This window comes from Condylura cristata, unplaced genomic scaffold (genome assembly GCF_000260355.1).
Source record: "Condylura cristata isolate star-nosed mole 26May11 unplaced genomic scaffold, ConCri1.0 scaffold00001, whole genome shotgun sequence".
In the NCBI taxonomy this organism is placed as follows: Eukaryota; Metazoa; Chordata; class Mammalia; order Eulipotyphla; family Talpidae; genus Condylura; species Condylura cristata.
In genome coordinates, this window is record NW_004567102.1 from 74947977 (window position 1) to 74965275 (window position 17299).

The following is a 17299-nucleotide window of genomic DNA, read 5'->3' on the forward strand; positions in this document are numbered from 1 at the left end:
TTTTTTTTTTTTTTTTTTTTTGATGAATCTTGCAAGCAGTTAAGGTTTCATTGGCAAACTTCTTAGTATACTTTCAACTTATAGTAGAGAAAAAGATTCAAAATAGTAAAGACCTGAAAGAGAAATGCATATTCTAGATACACATCACTGATTACAAGTTGTTTTTGTTTTTGTTTTTATTTTTGTAGAGAGACATCTTCCCCCCTCCCCATTGTAAACAAACAAACAAAAACCCTGAGATCCCACCTGGAGAGTCTACAGTGGCAACAAAAGATGCAAATTGAGAGCTTGGGAGGTATAGATGCAGGCTGTGAAAATATACCACACACACCAACATCAAGAATGTGGCTAAAGCTTCCAACTTCAGAAACAGTTTTAGGTGAAGACAAAGGATGGATCTGGAGTCAGAATACAAAGAAGATGAAACAGGGTTAAAGAGCTTCCAATGTTAAAAAAAAAAAAAAAAAAGAGAGATTCCAATGTAGGGGAGAAAAAAGTGGTAATATTGGAACAAGAGACAAGAGACAAGACATCACTGGACAACAACACAGAAGATTTTGCAAAGTTGAAAAGCCACACAGGGAAAGGGAGTTTTTACAAGAGGAGGGTGGGCAAGCAGAACTCACTTTTAAGGTTCTGGTTCTTGAAATAGCCTATAGAAATCGTCCCAGAGCTGTTGGACTGAGCTGCAGGACTGCTGTTTCTCAGAGCGCAGTCAGTGTTGGAGCTCAGAAAAGATATAAAATAAAGCAGTATATAAATGCAAACTCTTAAAGACAAAATGGAACAGTTAAGAGGTGCATGTGAACTCGGCTGTGGCTGAAGTTTCCTTCACTATTTTAGACTCTCACATTCATTTCCTGAGTGCCAACTATGTCAGAAATGAAAAGACAAGCGCCACATGTAAGAGCTCAGATGTGGGCAACAAGTAAGCTCAATAATGTGTTTTGGGTGTTTTGGCATAAACATAAACACAATATAGGCAACCACAGAAGAGGAACAGTCAATCCTTTCAAGAGAATTAAGATTTTCAAGAAGCAATGAAACAAAGTCTTTAAAGAAATCTCTGTAGGCTAATACACACATGCCCATGGTTCTCAATGCCATATTTAGAAATGCATACATTTGTGAAGAAGTATAAATATAAGACTATCACTTGAGTTTCTTGATCATTGTCTCCTTTTAATTTTTGTGTGGTGAAATGTTGGTTCACTGAGAAACTTAAGGAATAGGTGTTCTAGTGACTACAGCCTTATGGCTCAGTAAAGACTACAAAGAAAATCATTTCTATTTTAACATCTGCTAGTGATTATTTTCCAAAGTACATTAGCCTTCTCCTTGACTTAATTACAGTCTCCTGAACATAATCTAATCATTCTTTGAGGATACAGGATGGTATCCTTCCTCTCGTCCTGTGACTCTGCTGGCCTCTGCTCATCCAGTACTGTCAATGCAAGCATCTCCCCACAGGTGTTCTCCTACGAGCATCACCTTCTCCAAGATCAGAGTTATACCTGAGGTATTTCTTCTTGATCACAAGTTACGACATCAAATAAGTCAGATCTGACATACTTGTTTTAAGATCAAATAAAACACCATTACTTTTTTAGTATGTTCTCAATCATACAGGGAATATTTAGTGCTGTGAAAGATTTTAGAAACCATCGACTCATCAGCCAACTGACAGGCGAAAAAGCCAAGAACCAAAGGCCGAAGACTTGTTGTCTCTGGCTCTGGGCAACTGCTGTATCTTCAGACTTTCAAGTGAATTCTTTCCCACCCTCCATCTGATAGCCAGTTACTGAAAGTCTATTAATTTGACCCTATTGAAGAATTTGACTGAATGAATAAAGTAATGAAAAATGAAGGCTAAATGATGTTAACCTTAGAATGAGCAAAGACATTATCCACATTTTAAAGTTAATTACTCAAAGCAACAGAAAATAACAGCAGCTTTCAAAACCACTGTTCAATTGGACTGCTCATCAATTTTTATGGAAAATAAATTCAATGAAAATTTAATTTCCTCAAACTGAGTACCTAGTGCCCAAATTAGGTGATGAACTAACCAATTTTTCTAAGTTGTGTTCAAATCATTTTGTATCCAAAAATAAAAATTATATATATATATATTTTATTTTTCAGTAGAAACTATTTCCTTTCTAATATTTCTTACTTTCTTATAAGAAAAACTTTTTAAAGAAAATATTTGAAGTCGAGATCACTTCCCACAAAGCAAGGTCAGTAGATATAAGCCCTTTGGTTCACTAGATCAAATTTCGCCATGGGGTGCCCCATCCTCACAGGCATGGCCATCCTGCAGGATGGGATATGCATCCTTATTTTTGCTAAAGGAAAGAGCCAATTACGGCTTTATGTATTAAGAAAAACTGTTTCCTCATTTGTGGTACATTCTCCTCATTTTCTTTTTATCTCCCTTCCTTTCAATATCCTCTAATCCATAATATTATTATGGTAGATAAAGAGGCAGGTATTTCTTGCTCAGCTATCTTAAATATTTACTCTCATAACTAAATATTTGGAATGCAAAGCCAACAGAGTTCTATTTGACTATTATACTCTAGTAAGAAATACAACATAACGAAGTTATCACTCCATTGTACTGCTCTTTCAAATTTTCTCTTTTGCAGTGTTTATGTTTACTATTTGGTTGCTAAAGGTATACACAAATGAGGTCATGATTCTTTCTCTAATTTTCCTTTCACTCCTGGATGTGCCACAACTATCATAAAGAAAGGCTACTATTAATTTTGGATGATGTGAAATAAACAAAGGGAACGGAGAAATCAAATAGTAAAACATGCAGTGTATTCGTAAGTATGTATGCTGAACTTACCTAAAGGAAAATTTATGTTTTAGAAAAAACCTTCCACAAGAATGGAAATAATACCAAAAGCAATGAGTGCCCAAATGAAAATTTAAATTGCATTCCATGTTTCATGCTAAAATTGATGTTTAGGTATAATGGAAAAAACAAAAAACACATAACTGCCTTTAGTCTTCTTATAAGAGATCCCCATGCAATAAAGACCTCTCAATAAGAAATGAAGGTGAAGCCTATGACATAAAACCAACTAAGCAGATGGCCTCTACCATTCTCTAACAACTGACCACTTGAAATGCTATTTCTTCTACTTCTATTTCTATTCTGTTCTGTTTATTCCATTTCTTCCCTTGAAATATTTTACAGAGAGAGTGAGGAAGTTGACCTGTGACAGTGGATACAATACAATCCACAGTAAATAATGCAATCTCATTAAATCAAAGTGTCTATCTTGATTCAATACTGTCCCAGGATCAATGAGGCCTATAGCAGAGTAAACAACAGACACTATTCTCAAGTCTTTACAAATGGACATAGACAGCACACAGCCAATGAGTATCAGTTATGGTCAAGAAAGCATATGAACACAAAAGGCTTGAACCACCAGATAAGAGCCCATAGAGATAAGTGGATCAAAAAGAGGCCATGTTTTACTCAAGTGAAGTAGCCAAAGAAGCTTTATAATTACTTATGCTACCTGCTTATTCAGGTATTTCTCTGACACTTTGATAAACTCTGAATGTCTTTCATATTTTCAGCCTTACCTTGGGTTATATTATTCATTGCCTACGAAGCTTAAGGATAGAAAATATTCCTAAGAACGGGTCGAGGGCCTCCCTGATGGTCAACAAGTTAAAGTGTAGCACTATGAAGTGATCTGTAGCCACTGCAGCATCATTTCCTGTCAGGGAGCTGACCCACATGGTGTGGCAGACTCTCCTGACCTGCCCACTGTTCCCCTCAGCAGTGTATTTCGCAGATCTGCCTGTCCTGTTTCTCACTCTGTCTCTGGTGAATCCTTTCAACCCCCCCCCCACCTCTGGCCTGTACCCCAGTTCTTGCATGTATAAATAAATAAATCTTTAAAAGAAAGAAAAAGAAAAAAGAACCTGTTGAGCAAATTCTGTCAGGCAATACCAGAATTCCCTCTACTGGCCCAAACACACCCAAATATGGTTCTTCAAAACTTATTTATACAAATGTAATGAAGATCATATTACTGGAGTGAAAGTTTCATATTTGAGTTTGAATCCAGATACTTTGTATTATTTACCAAAAAATACACACACACAATTAAAAATAATTTTAATGACATCAAGTATTAAGTATGAATTAATAAAATGTAAACATGTGATACTCAAGGATAGATGAGATTATTGCCTTCAAATAACTTACTGTCTAAGAAAAGAGAAAAAGACATAAACTATCTGCAAAAGATAGGGCTAGTATAAAAACTATAGAAGCATAAATTTTTTTTGTGGTAGAACAAAAACAAGAGCTTGTTGCTTGGGAAGGCTGCATTTAGGAAACATCTCAGATTTTTTAGAAAAGGCCACTAGATAGCAAGTGGAGATGCCAGAGAAAAATCATTTTGTGTGATCACATCATTGTGCAGCAAAGAACAGCAAAGGATGATAAAGGAGACAGGAGGTGTGACAAGAACCACAGGGATAGTGACTAATGGGGTTGGGCTGAGAAGGATCAGAGGTGGCAGGCAGTAAAGCAACTTTACTGGTGGACAGCGAGAGCCTGCTCCGTGGTTCTGAGTGGAGAATTCCAAACATCATGAGATACTTTAGAAAGTCCACACTATATCTCATTTCTTTCCATCCATTTTTAAAGCAAACTTCTGCAAATGGGCACTCTAAGAAAGAATCAAGTTTGAAAGGAAGTTTGTGTAAAGACAACAGAGACTTCAAGCTAAGGGGGGAAAGGCCTGGTGATAAGATCATCAGTGGCATAAACTTTTGGAAAAGTGAGAAAGACAAGGAAGTACAAAAGTATAGATTAAAATATCCATTTCAAATGAAAGAATGGAACCTTTTCTGTTTCAAGCTGGTGGGAAGGAACAATCAAACAAGATAGCATTTGAGAAAACAGAAACTGAAGAGTTCTGCTAAAAGTCTGCTTGGGAAAGTAGAAAATTGGCCATATGATATGAGAGGAGTGAGTTTGTTGAAGGACTTGATGATTTAGGTAGCTATGTGCTCTGAAGAATTCATGCATTTAAAATTTTTGAAAGTGGACATTTTTAGAAAAGAAAGATTTATTTATTTGTGTATATAAGAACTGGGGTATAGGCCAGAGGTGCAAGGGGTTGAGAGGATTCACCAGAGATAGAGTGGGGAGCAGAACAGGCAGACCTATTGGAATACGCTGCTGAGGGGAGCAGCGGGAGAGTCAGGAGAGGTATGCCGCACCATGTGGGTCAGCTCCCTGGCCGGGATGGAACTCGTGCAGCAGTAGCTGCTGTTAGCTTCTTAGTGCTGCACTTTAAACAACTCTTGCACCACCAGAAAGTATACATTTATTATAGATCATTTAAAAAGAACAGTTTCTGGGCCCTCCCTGGTGGCCCAGCAGATTAAAGCACAGTACTAAGAAGCTAAAGCCACTTCCACATGAGTTCAATCCCCACCTGCCCTGGTGGTGACCCACATGGCACAGCAGACCTCTCCTGATCCACCTGCTGCTCCCCTCAGCAGTGTACTTCCTAGATCTGCCTGTTCTGCTCCCCACTCTGTCTCTGGTGAAGCCTCTCACCGCCCCTGCACCTCTGGCCTGCACCCCAGTTTTGTGTGCACAAATAAATCCTTAAAAAAAAAATAAAGAGCATGTCTGCACAAAAAATATATACAAAATTAACCAAAATCAATGAATATGTGTATAATGTAATATTCTGTAATACATCAAATATAATAAAAAATATAAATGTGTTGTGTCTTTTTTCAATAAAACTTAAGATGATAAACTATATGCCACTGTGTATAAACAGTAGACTGAAAACAATTTAAAAATGTTATCTTTGTATATTGTTTCTTGGTTGTTTCTTGACAAGCCCAGCTGTGGAGGTCTCTTTATAGAGTAAACATCAAAAGTGATCTATACTGATTTTAGAAATGCTACTCTGTTTTAGAAGTTCAAACTACTAGCTAAGTTCTGGAATGCAGATGCCTTACCTTATTGAATTAATTACATATATTCAACCACAATGTAATATATTGAAACTTAAGAAGCCATTAGAATGTCCCTTAGGATAGTGTCTGAGTAGGAAGTAGGAAGTGGGTATTTTTCAGTTGAGTGGATTAGGTATATAATGTGACTAAATGAATAAATGAACTAATCATTGAGTATAAATATAAGAAGTATATGTGCCCAGCATCTGGGAAAATATTCTTTCTGCTTAATGACAGCAAATGCACCTCCTAAGTGCTTACACGTGAACCATGAAGGGATCGTGGCGTGTGTAATACTTTATTCAACAGTTGACAACAAAGCCCCATTAGGGTTGAATGACTAGACTAAGTGGATTTCAGGAAAGTTGAACACCTCAGAAAGGATTACTACCAGGTAGTAACAGATGGTACTTTTCAAGATGCCACATATTAAGAGAATTTCTTTTATAGCTGTTGAAAGGTGCAGCAGTGAAGCAGTTGTGTTAGAAATTTAGATAGTAAGGTAAATTACCAAAAATGATTATTTTTAACCAAATAATAAGTTTAAACTTCCAATTATTTTACTTTCTATCAAGGATCTCATCTCATTACAGTAGCTAAGTTAACTACTCAAGGTGAATTTTTCAGTATTTCTTTCCTACCTTATTAATTCGAATGATCATTTTAATTGCTAAAGTCCCATGTGGTTTGGTGCAGACTCCGTGTGTATTTATTTATGTCAGATATATAAATGTGAATGGGGAAAACCAGGGGTAAAGAAAGAGCACTCCTGGATTAGAAGTGGATGAATTAGAAGCAACTAAGTAGAGCCACAACTTCTACTTCTGCTCTAGGGCTGCTCAAGTCAGTTACCATTGCTGACATCCACAGCTCTGCAGGTATAAAATCTTCCCTTGAGTTGCTCTGGAATATCTTTACCTCACTGACCATCAAAAATCTTCCTTGATAACTACAAGGGCAGAATGGGTTGTTTTGAAAGCACTGAAGTCAGATTATATAAATTGAAGTAAAGTATGGATCAAGCCTTTACTATCTATGTGATAAGGGAATCTTCGGATGAACGAAAGGAGTAAAATCAAGTATCATTTACCAGCCATTTCAGTGAGCCAGACTGAATTCAATAAACCCAGAACACTTACTGTGTCCAAGACATGGCACTTGTTCACATACTATAGTTATCTGAGTTAAAACTGCCCTGAGACTGGGCAGTGACTGCCCGGGGCTTGTTCACTTCAACTCCCAGTGGGACTGGGACAGAGTGTGGAGCAAATGCAGTGCACCTGGAGTCTAGGTTGAGCTCATCATGTACACGCCGGGCACAGAAATATGCATTCCTTTACATGGACTTCTGTCACAACTGATCCGCATGGACTGAAGGTTTGTACCCACACACCAAAATTCACATGTGGATGTCTTAACCTCTGCTGTGGCCATATTTGGAACAGAGCTCCTAAGGAAGGAAGTAAAGTTGAATGGTGCCAGAAGGCCAAGGCTCTTTGATCCCACAGGTTAACATCTTGGGAGAAAAAAATCAAAGCACTCACTCTGTCACCCACACAAGGTGAGAGGAAGGCCATCGACAAGCCAAGAGAGGAGGTCTCACAAAGAAGTCTACCTGGCCACACCTTGATCTTGAACTTCTGACCTTCAGAACAGTGAGAAGTAAATTTCAGTTCTTTAAGTCACCTAGTTTCAGATATTCTCAGCAACTGAGTAGAACAAGACAATAGCTTAAGTCTTAAAAAAAAAAAAAAACCTCCATAAAAATTGTTGGCAGAAGAAAAATACGATGTTTGCATAAAATTCAAACCTGCATTTTTGAGTCAGGAAATCCATACTCCGGCACTAACTCTGATACCGGGCAGCTGTGCGATGTTGGATGACTGATATAGCATCTTTGATATTGCTTTATTCAGACAGAGACTAGAAGCAATAATTCCTCCTATACATGATTGTTTTATCCAGGAAGATTGACATAGTAATCTGGAATAATTTTTTACAAGATGATAAGTTCACAAAGGAATCTTGCGAGGAACAGAACACAACATTGAAGTATATATCTCATAATTCTATATTATTACCTAATACAGAACATTGCTACAGTACAGAATAGTCATGCTATACTTCATTCTACAGACATTAGGGAATATTTATTAATAGCTAGATTATTTATTTTTTTATGGCATCATTAGTAACTGAGGATTTTTTTTTCATTATTTAATCAATTTACCAAAAGGAAGTAATGTTTCCAAGTCACACTTTTTTCCCATTCAAAGAGAATTAAAATATTCATTGTTGCTATTAAGGGCAAGGAAAGGTATCTTTTTTAAAAAAGATTTATTTATTTATGCATACAGAACTAGGGCACAGGCCAGAGGTGCAGACACACTGTGAGGATTTACCAGAGACAGAGTAGAGAGTAGAAGAGGAAGATTGATGAAGTACACTGAGGGAAGCAGAGGGAGAGACTGGAGAGGTCTGCTGCACCATGTGGGTCACCTCCCTGGCGGGGAATCAAAATTGTGCTGAAGCCACAGCAGCGAACTTCATAGTGCTGTGCTCCAAGCTGTTGTGCCACCAAGGATGGCCAGGAAATGTATCTTTTAAATTATTAATTAAAAAGAAGTATAGTTTATAATTTTTAAAAAAAGATTTATTTATGTGTATAGAACTGAGGTACCAGCCAGAGGTGCAGAGGCTGTGAAAAGATTCACCAGAGACAGAGTGGGGAGCAGAACAGGCAGATCTATGAAATACACTGCTGAGAGGATCAGCAGGTGAGGCAGGAGAGGCCTGCTGCACCATGTGGGTCAGATCCTTGGACAGGGATTGAACTCACACTGAAGTGGCTGTAGCTAGCTTTCAGTGCTATGTTTTAACCCATTGCACCACCAGGGAGTGCCAGTTCATGATTTTTAATTATCTAAAGTGAAGACATAAAGAATAATTTTATCTGGATTCAGTAACAAAAAGAATTATATTCTTATTAAAAACAGACTTAAAGTCAGACATTACATCTTAAGCCTGTTAGTGTTGCTCTTTAGGCTGGTTGATAGAAAACAAAGATCTGGGGCCCTCCCTGGTGGCACATCGGGTTAAAGTGCAGCACTGTGAAGCAATCCACAGCCATTGCAGCACGATCCCCAGCCAGGGAGGTGACCCACATGGCTCAGCAGACCTCTCCTGTCTCACCTGTTGCTCCCCTCAACAGTGTATTTCAGTCAGTCTGCCTGTTCTGCTCCCCACTCTGTTTCAGGTGAATCCTCTCACCCCCTGCACCTCTGGCTTGTACCCCAGTTCTTATATGTATGAATAAATAAAGCTTTAAAAAACAAAGAAAGCTAAGATCTAAATTTGAGCGTCTTCCTCTACAAGGTATCAAGATCTTTTTGGTATGTATTTTGATCGCCAACATTACTTCTACCTTTAAGTACTGCTTCTACTTTGCCTCCCATTTCTCATACTAGCACTCACCGATATGCACACATGTGCATATACAAACACGCACACACACAGCCCTCAGTGGTAGGAACTACTGCAAAAGACACAATAAATGAAGCTACAGACTGTGTCTAAAATTGAAGCTATCTGCACACTTCAACAGAGTTTGGGCAGTGTGACTGAAAACTAATTGGTTCCAGGTATATAAAAAGTTAGGCGGAAACTCCCCAAATTTTAGCTTTTTCCTTTGGTCTTCAACTGTATTGATTCCAAGAAAAGATTTTGTACTACAACAGAAAAAGTACCTATAACAACTCAAGAGAAACTTTAATTATTTTTCCTTCTCTAAGAAAAAGTATATAAATAATATGGTCAAATCATATTATCTTTGAGACAGGGTCAAATTTCCAGCTACTGTCAAGACTCAACAGCAGACATGGTAAATGCATCTGACATAATCTTGGACCCAGATAACTCATACTGTTCCTATAAGCAAACCCTGTGCAGTGTATTGAGGGGTTGGGTGAATGTTTGCTATTTGTTGGATACCCGTAGGATACAAAACCATATTTAGATGCATACACTTCAACAAATTTAGAATTTCATTTGAACAGAAAACATTTCAAATATCAAATTAATCTCTACTTTTACATGATATAAGCAACAACTATCCTAAACGTTGCTAAAATTTTAAGCAAATTAAAGTCTAAAAATCATTTTTAGTGTCACTTAGATAACCACATGGAAATGTGATTTAATTTTATCTTTGTTTTCAAATCAGTGCAAATGCTATAGAATGTATGTCTGGCATTTATGATTTCAGGTTTCAGTCAACACTGACCAATATCTAACGTGGGTATATTGGCTTAGTTTCTATATTCTTCACACCCATACAAATAACTTGAAGAATATAATTTAGACAATGCAACCAGAAATAATTCACCTTGAATAAAATTATAATTAATAAAAAATACGCTTTTGTTTCAGCTTTGTAAGTAGTTTGCCAGAATCTACAGATCCACAAATGGTTATAAATCATACAACAACATTCATTGGTTTCATATTTACTGATGTTATTTGGAATCTTCTACCTCTCTGAGGTACCAGAGGAGGGAAAAGAATTTGCTTTAAAAGATTAAGAATTGTTCCTTTGCATAGATTCCCATCAAAACAAACCAAAGTAGAAAAAAATAGGCAAAAAGAAATAGGTAAGTAAAAACACAGAAATTACAAACTCAAAAAATTTATCCTATTGTCTAATTTATAAGGTTTGTTCTGCTTCCATGAAGGGTTCCATACCAGGTGTCAGAATAATTGCAGCTCTCTGATTTTAACATGGGTGCAAATTATTTGAATGAGCAGATGATTGTATTTCTTTTAATCAAAAACACAGAAAGGAATATACTTTAAAACTGTTTTGTATCTATGCATGGATTTATTTCTCAAAACCTATTGTTTCTAATTTATAATGTCTTCCTAATATCAAAAGGAAAATGCAACTCAGAAAGGTTACTTTCAAGGAAATTTCTCAAAGGTGATGCAATTATTAAGTAGTTCTTGGCCTCCTATTTTCCAGTGCAAGGCTATGTCTATGCACTATACAGATCCTGTGAACTACCTTTTTTTTTTCTTAAAGGTTAAACGGTTCTTGCATGTAAGAACTAAGGTCTAGGCCAGACATGTAGAGAGTGGGAATATTCACCAGAGACAGAGTGGGGAGCAGAACATGTGGGTTTATTGAAATCCACTGCTGAGGGGAGCAGTGGTGAGACAGGAGAGGTCTGCTGCACCATGCGGTCAGCTCCTTGGTTGGGGATCAAACTCATCCCCTGTATCTGGTGATAGCTTGATAGCACTGAGCCTTTAACCCCTGCACTACCAGGGAGGGCCTACTGTGAACTAATTTTAAGGGAGTATATGTGAGATTTGTAGAAAGAAAAAATAAATTTAAGACCCATTCTGCCATAGGCTGTCTTTGGATGGCTCCTCTCCTTTCTTTGCGCTTGCACTTCCTCAAAAGTAAAGTGGTCATAGGAGTGTCAACCTAAATTTACACAGCTCTGTTAGAGAGCTGAAAATTGCCGTAGTATGTGAAAGTGGGCTGTCAATTTTAAATTGCCAAATTGTTGATGCTCATACACAAAGCAGTTTTCTTTCTAAAGAAACAAAAACAGGAGACAATCAGTGAACTCTAACTGATTCGTTCTGTTTAACTGAAAGCCCTGAGGTTTATCCACATTGCAAGCTGTCAGAAAGTGATGTGACTACTTTGCGGTTAACAGAAATCAGCCCAAACCTTCTGCAATACGCATCGATCAACAAAAATTTTACATTCGTTCTTATTCATTGAACAGAGTCACTCCAGCATCCCTCCAATGTGAATTTCCATCATCACAGGGCTATGAAAGGCTGGGAAGAACCTCGGATGCTTTAGATGCTGCAGACACACAGGAGGGCACCGCTATTGCTTAGGGGAACAGCCTCAATAGCAAAGTGTTTATTGTTTATCTAGTGCAGGTATTGCAACGGCTCTAATCCAGAAGCTAAAAAAAAGGCATTATTTTAGCTGTCCTTGGCAATTCTACATTAGCCATTAACCTTCAGTTTAGTAAATGGAAGGGAGGCATGAATAGAAACACCACCAAGATAACTAGCTTTCTTAAGTGTTGGCAATCATCGATGCACTTAACCAATCTTTAAATATTCCCAAGCCACCATATTACTTTATTCCCAGTCCATCACCTTACTTAGGGATACCGCACCCAATAAACATGCAGGCCTCTGTCCTTGAAGACACAGGTACATTCATACTGTATTGGTATCCTGGCTGTGACCCTTTTGACAAATATAGTCCTGTCTCAAAGTTCAAATTTTCCAAAAGTTAGAGATAAGAGAATAGAAGGGCAGAAACAGTGCAATCAATAAACCTACCAGAAACCTTATTTCTTTAACTTTTACCATGACTTGTTCCCTCAAATAGATCATCTCCTTACACATAAAAAAAAGAGAGAGAGAGGGAGGGAGGGAAAAGACACAAGATGGACCTAGTACTCAGGCCAAGAGATAAAAATACATCATCTGAAAAATATTTATAAATGGTACTTCCTACCCAACAGTTGTTTTTTTATTTTTGTATATAAGAACTGGGGGCCAAGTCAGAGGAGTGGGGAGAGGGTTGAGAAGATTCACCAGAGACAGAGTGGGGGGCAGAACAGGCAGACTGATTGAAGGACACTGCTGAGGGGAGCAGCAGGTGAGACAGGAGAGGTCTGCTGTGCCATGTGGGTCAGCTCCCTGGCCAGGGATGAACTCAAGCCTAGGGATAATAGTGCTGAGAATTAACCCTTAGGCCACCAGAGAGGCCCCCTATCCACTGTAAATGAAATGTTTTGATATTATTGTCAGCTTACTCTCTCTAACAAAACATGTCAAAGAAAATTTTAAATGAATCTAGTACTATCTGGCTTAATTTGCAAGAGATATAAACTAGAATTTTTAGTTACATTTAAAAGTTCTGGGTGGGACATTTTAAAAAATTTATGTAGGCATTCATTAAACTTGCTCTACATACTGAATTTGTGACCTCTGAAAACTGAAATATCACATTTACTGCTAAGTTCATTCACAATCCTTTCCTATATGGAATGAAAAAACTGCTCATCAAAAGTAACGTCAGACTTTCCTCCAAAAGTCTATAATGAGGAATTTAAGGTAGCAGTATGGACACAAATGATTTAGAAAATGAGTGGAGATGATGTCACTCAGAATTGTTTATCTAACAAAAGGGGAGGTATTCTCCTCAAATTACGGTACATCCACCCTGTGCTTCTGTGCACAGTGTGCCCAAAGAGTATGCCTCAAGCATCCAGAACATCCTTCCAGTTGCGTTTAATCTAGTAGTTTTAAATCAAGAAATCTATTATACCTAATCCTGAATTGGGCTCCTCCGAACAGGTAGGTACCAATAGGTAGCACCTGTCTAACACAAAGGAAGCTTTCCACCCTGAGGAGCATACGAAATTCTCTCTTCTTTGATTTGTGTGTGTGCACAGGAAGTCAGGACTCCCTTGTCATTGCTACTACCACAACAGAATCTAGCCAAAGGATAAACTCGAAACACTGAGGGGGACAGAGTCCAAAGTGTGGCCCTACACATAGGAACTAAGTGGTGGTGATTCCACGCACAGAATCCCATCAAGAGAAACGTGAGCCTAGAACTTTGTCTCAGGAGCAAACCTCACAGGCAAGCATGTAACAGACCTGGATTTTTGAAGATCATGAGTCAATAACGTTTGGTTATTTGATCCTTGTTATCAAAGACATGCAACTGGCATGATGAAACCTGTAGATTTCTTGGTATATGACTTTTCAGGTACAAGTTTATGGACCCTCATCAAGTGGGGTATGTCTTCAGCTCCAAAAAGTCAGGAAGTCAAGGAATAGGTTGTCCAGTCTATCAGCTTGGTTCCTATTTTCTGTCTCACTCATTCTGTCAACATGAGAAATAATTCTGTCCTGTCAGGTAAGGGCAATTCCATGAAGACAGTGTCAGGATGAAGAAGTAAGTGACCTCTGGGGTTAAGAAAGGTCTGAGACTCAATTCCAGCATGCCAACTACCAGCTATAAGACCTTGGTTAAATTATTTACACTCCTAGCATCTGTTTCTTCATAAAATAAGGAGGATAATAGTTCTTTATGCCAGAAAGTTGTTGCATTAAGTGAGATGTCACACGTAAATCATTCAGGACAGTAATGATCATACTCAGAAAGCACTGACCTTATTATTTACAGATTAGCAGAGTTAAGTTTCCAGCATCTGTAAATATAGGCGATTACTATTTTTTAACTTGTGCTATTACAAGTGCATCAAATTAATTGAAAATGGCTATTTGATTTTGCATGTGTGCAAGCACGTGTGGGTGTGTGTGTTGATTTTGTCTCAGCACAACTTACAGCATGAAAATATTTAAAAGACAAACTGTTTTAATTGTTTCATAAGTTATAAATGGTTATACAGAGTATTAATGTAAGAATGACATATACACTATCCAGCATGATTAGCCATAAGATGTAAGCGTTTTCAGGTTGCAAGCAGGAAAGTCATTCCAACTTGTAATGCAGCCCATGAAACGCACTTAAAATCTTGCAAAGACCAATGAGAATATAAATGTCATTAACATCAGGGCTGCTATTAGTCTGTGTGGGACTAAAACACTAAAAAAAAGGGAGGAGAGTGAGAGATCCTCTGGTATCATCTTTTTTTGAAAGAATTTGACATTCATAGTCCTACTGTTTCTCTTATAGCACAGAGAGTAAAAATTGGTGAATTTTGGTCAATTCTATAGCTTTCAAATCAACAAATTATTTTTAAAAATTAGCACTTGCTAGAAGCAGTTTCCCCAAAAGATACTGTTAAAGTTCTGAACATCAGAGTTCATTCAGCTGCCTTCCATCATGTAACCTGAAATGGCAATTAAAGCTCAAGGTGCTGGAACGGAGAAGCACACATACATCAGAAAGCAGGGGGAAGATCTGGGCTAAGCTCCAGTTCATGGGAGAAAATAATCTCCTTGCAGAGTAGGAAGGACTAATGTGTCAACCCCAACCCCTGACAATAATCCAGCATCATTGATTAGTTAGGAATTTACCTTACTCACTTGTACATGAAAAAAGACCTATCACTGAAAACCAACATATAACATTCTGCTCAAATGAAATTACTAAAATTTATTCCAAACCACATCATCGTTCCCATATGTCAAACTGCTTTATTTCAATCTAAGAATTTTCCCAGAAAGTAGCTTAAGCAACAAATAAGTTTCCTTTACATCAACCTTTGTGCCTGGAGTGTAGAACAGCTGGGTGGCAGCAAAAAAGCATTGAAAATGTCTGCATTTGTGTCTTAATTGCTCACAAATATCTGAAGCACTGAACCTAGTGGAAAAGAGTATCACCACATTCAGGGGCTGAAATATGTCTCCATTACTGTGATTTTTAGATACTTACCAACATTCAATTAACATCTATGATATTACTGTAGTCATTATTAACACCTGTTAAGCATGTCTGCCTCTACCAGGCAGGAATTCAAGTTTAATAAGGTGGGACTCAAGCTTGCAGGTAGCATCTTCACATGATGTATGCTTCTCTATGACACACACGATTCCTTTCCTAGTTAATCACCTCAAGTCCCTAAGTAGTTGGCCTTTGTTTTTACGTGTGTCTAATATGCTTAGAATGAGGAAAAGTGTGACGGTTCCTAACAGGTAAATCTATATCAAAATTGACAAAGTCCTAAATCACTTTAAAAACTAAAATTTACTTAAAAAGAAGACATTTCTTACTGACAGAGACAGGGATTTATTTGATGAGAAACATTTCAGTATATCCAGTTTAAAGTTGAAAATCAGAAGATAAGTTTCTAAATGGCTTCCTTTCATTCTCAGAGAGGACAAGCAGAAGAAAAGGGGAAAAGGGGGGGAGGTTTTGGAGGTGGTATCACTCCTAAATGTATGTGAATGTCTATGGAGCTCCTTGAGAATTGATACTCCTTTTTAAAACTGCAAGTATGGGCCCTCCCTGGTGGCGCAGGGGGATAAAGCCCAGCACTAAGAAGCTAAAAGCCATTTCAGCATGAGTTTGATCCCCGCCCACCCCAGAGGTGACCACATGGCCAGGCAGACCTCTCCTGACCTACCTGCTGCTCCCCTCAGCAGTGTACTTCCTAGATCTGCCTGTTCTGCTCCACCCCACTCTGTCTCTGGTGAATCTTCTCACCACCCCCACACCTCTGACCTGTACCCCACTTCTGTATGCACAAATAAATAAATCTTTAAAAAAACAAAAACAAAAACTGCAAGTATGCTCCAGTTTTGGTATTGAGTGTCTCTCCTGGACTAACCTATAAGTAATTCAAATGGCAGAGTCTGTGTCTCCACCAGATAACAGCTTTAGAAGCATCATCATTTTATCCTCTGTGGCTCCTTAATGTTAAAGGGCAAATAATGGCATTACTGGACAAGCACTGATTAGACAATGGTCATGATGTAGAAACCTTTACAGTGAGGACAGACCTAGAACGGCAGCGAGTGGCCCCTCACTGAGTGGCAGAACACTATGCATTTAGAGTCTGTGCTATGGGGAAGGGCAGCCAGGATTGCTCATGCAGAAGCTCAGCTCTTCCAGAATGCTCTGATGCTGCCTGAGATTGGAAGACATAGGGTCACCCAAGCGACCTCACTGAGTATGAGGTCAAGCAGTGGCCAGAATCCAAAACAGTGGGAGGAGAACCGCACAGCCGTAGGTAAGCATTGCTACAGTAACATGAAAAGGATGCTAGCTTAAAGCAAGCACTTCCCAAAACTTTATTTCATTGACTGCTCATGATAACACTGAAACACGGTGTGTTGACAGTTGAGATAAGATAAAGCTGAAGCTCACACAGATAAATGTTAGTGACAGGTTCTAAGGTAATTCTCTTTTATTCAAGATCACTGACCCTGGAACTCCTTCCTTAACACACTGAATCAATTCTCTTGGTTATATTCTCTTGGGTTAATGACTAAACTTCACGGGCCTTGGTTTACTCCGCTATAAGGGGGATATTCTAATTCCTGGCTTGCTACCACCCTGGGCTACTTTAAGAAGTGAACAAACCTGTACTTATAACACCATGTTAAAGAACATGCGAAGTGCGTGCCCTTAGCCAGCCACAATCACAGAGCTGTTCCCATCCTAACCTGTGTTTGGAATTAAATTTTAATTTGGGATTATGTTCTCTGGGATCCATCTGGTTTATTCTTACTCCTCTTGAAGTCTGATCATGACCTTCCTCCC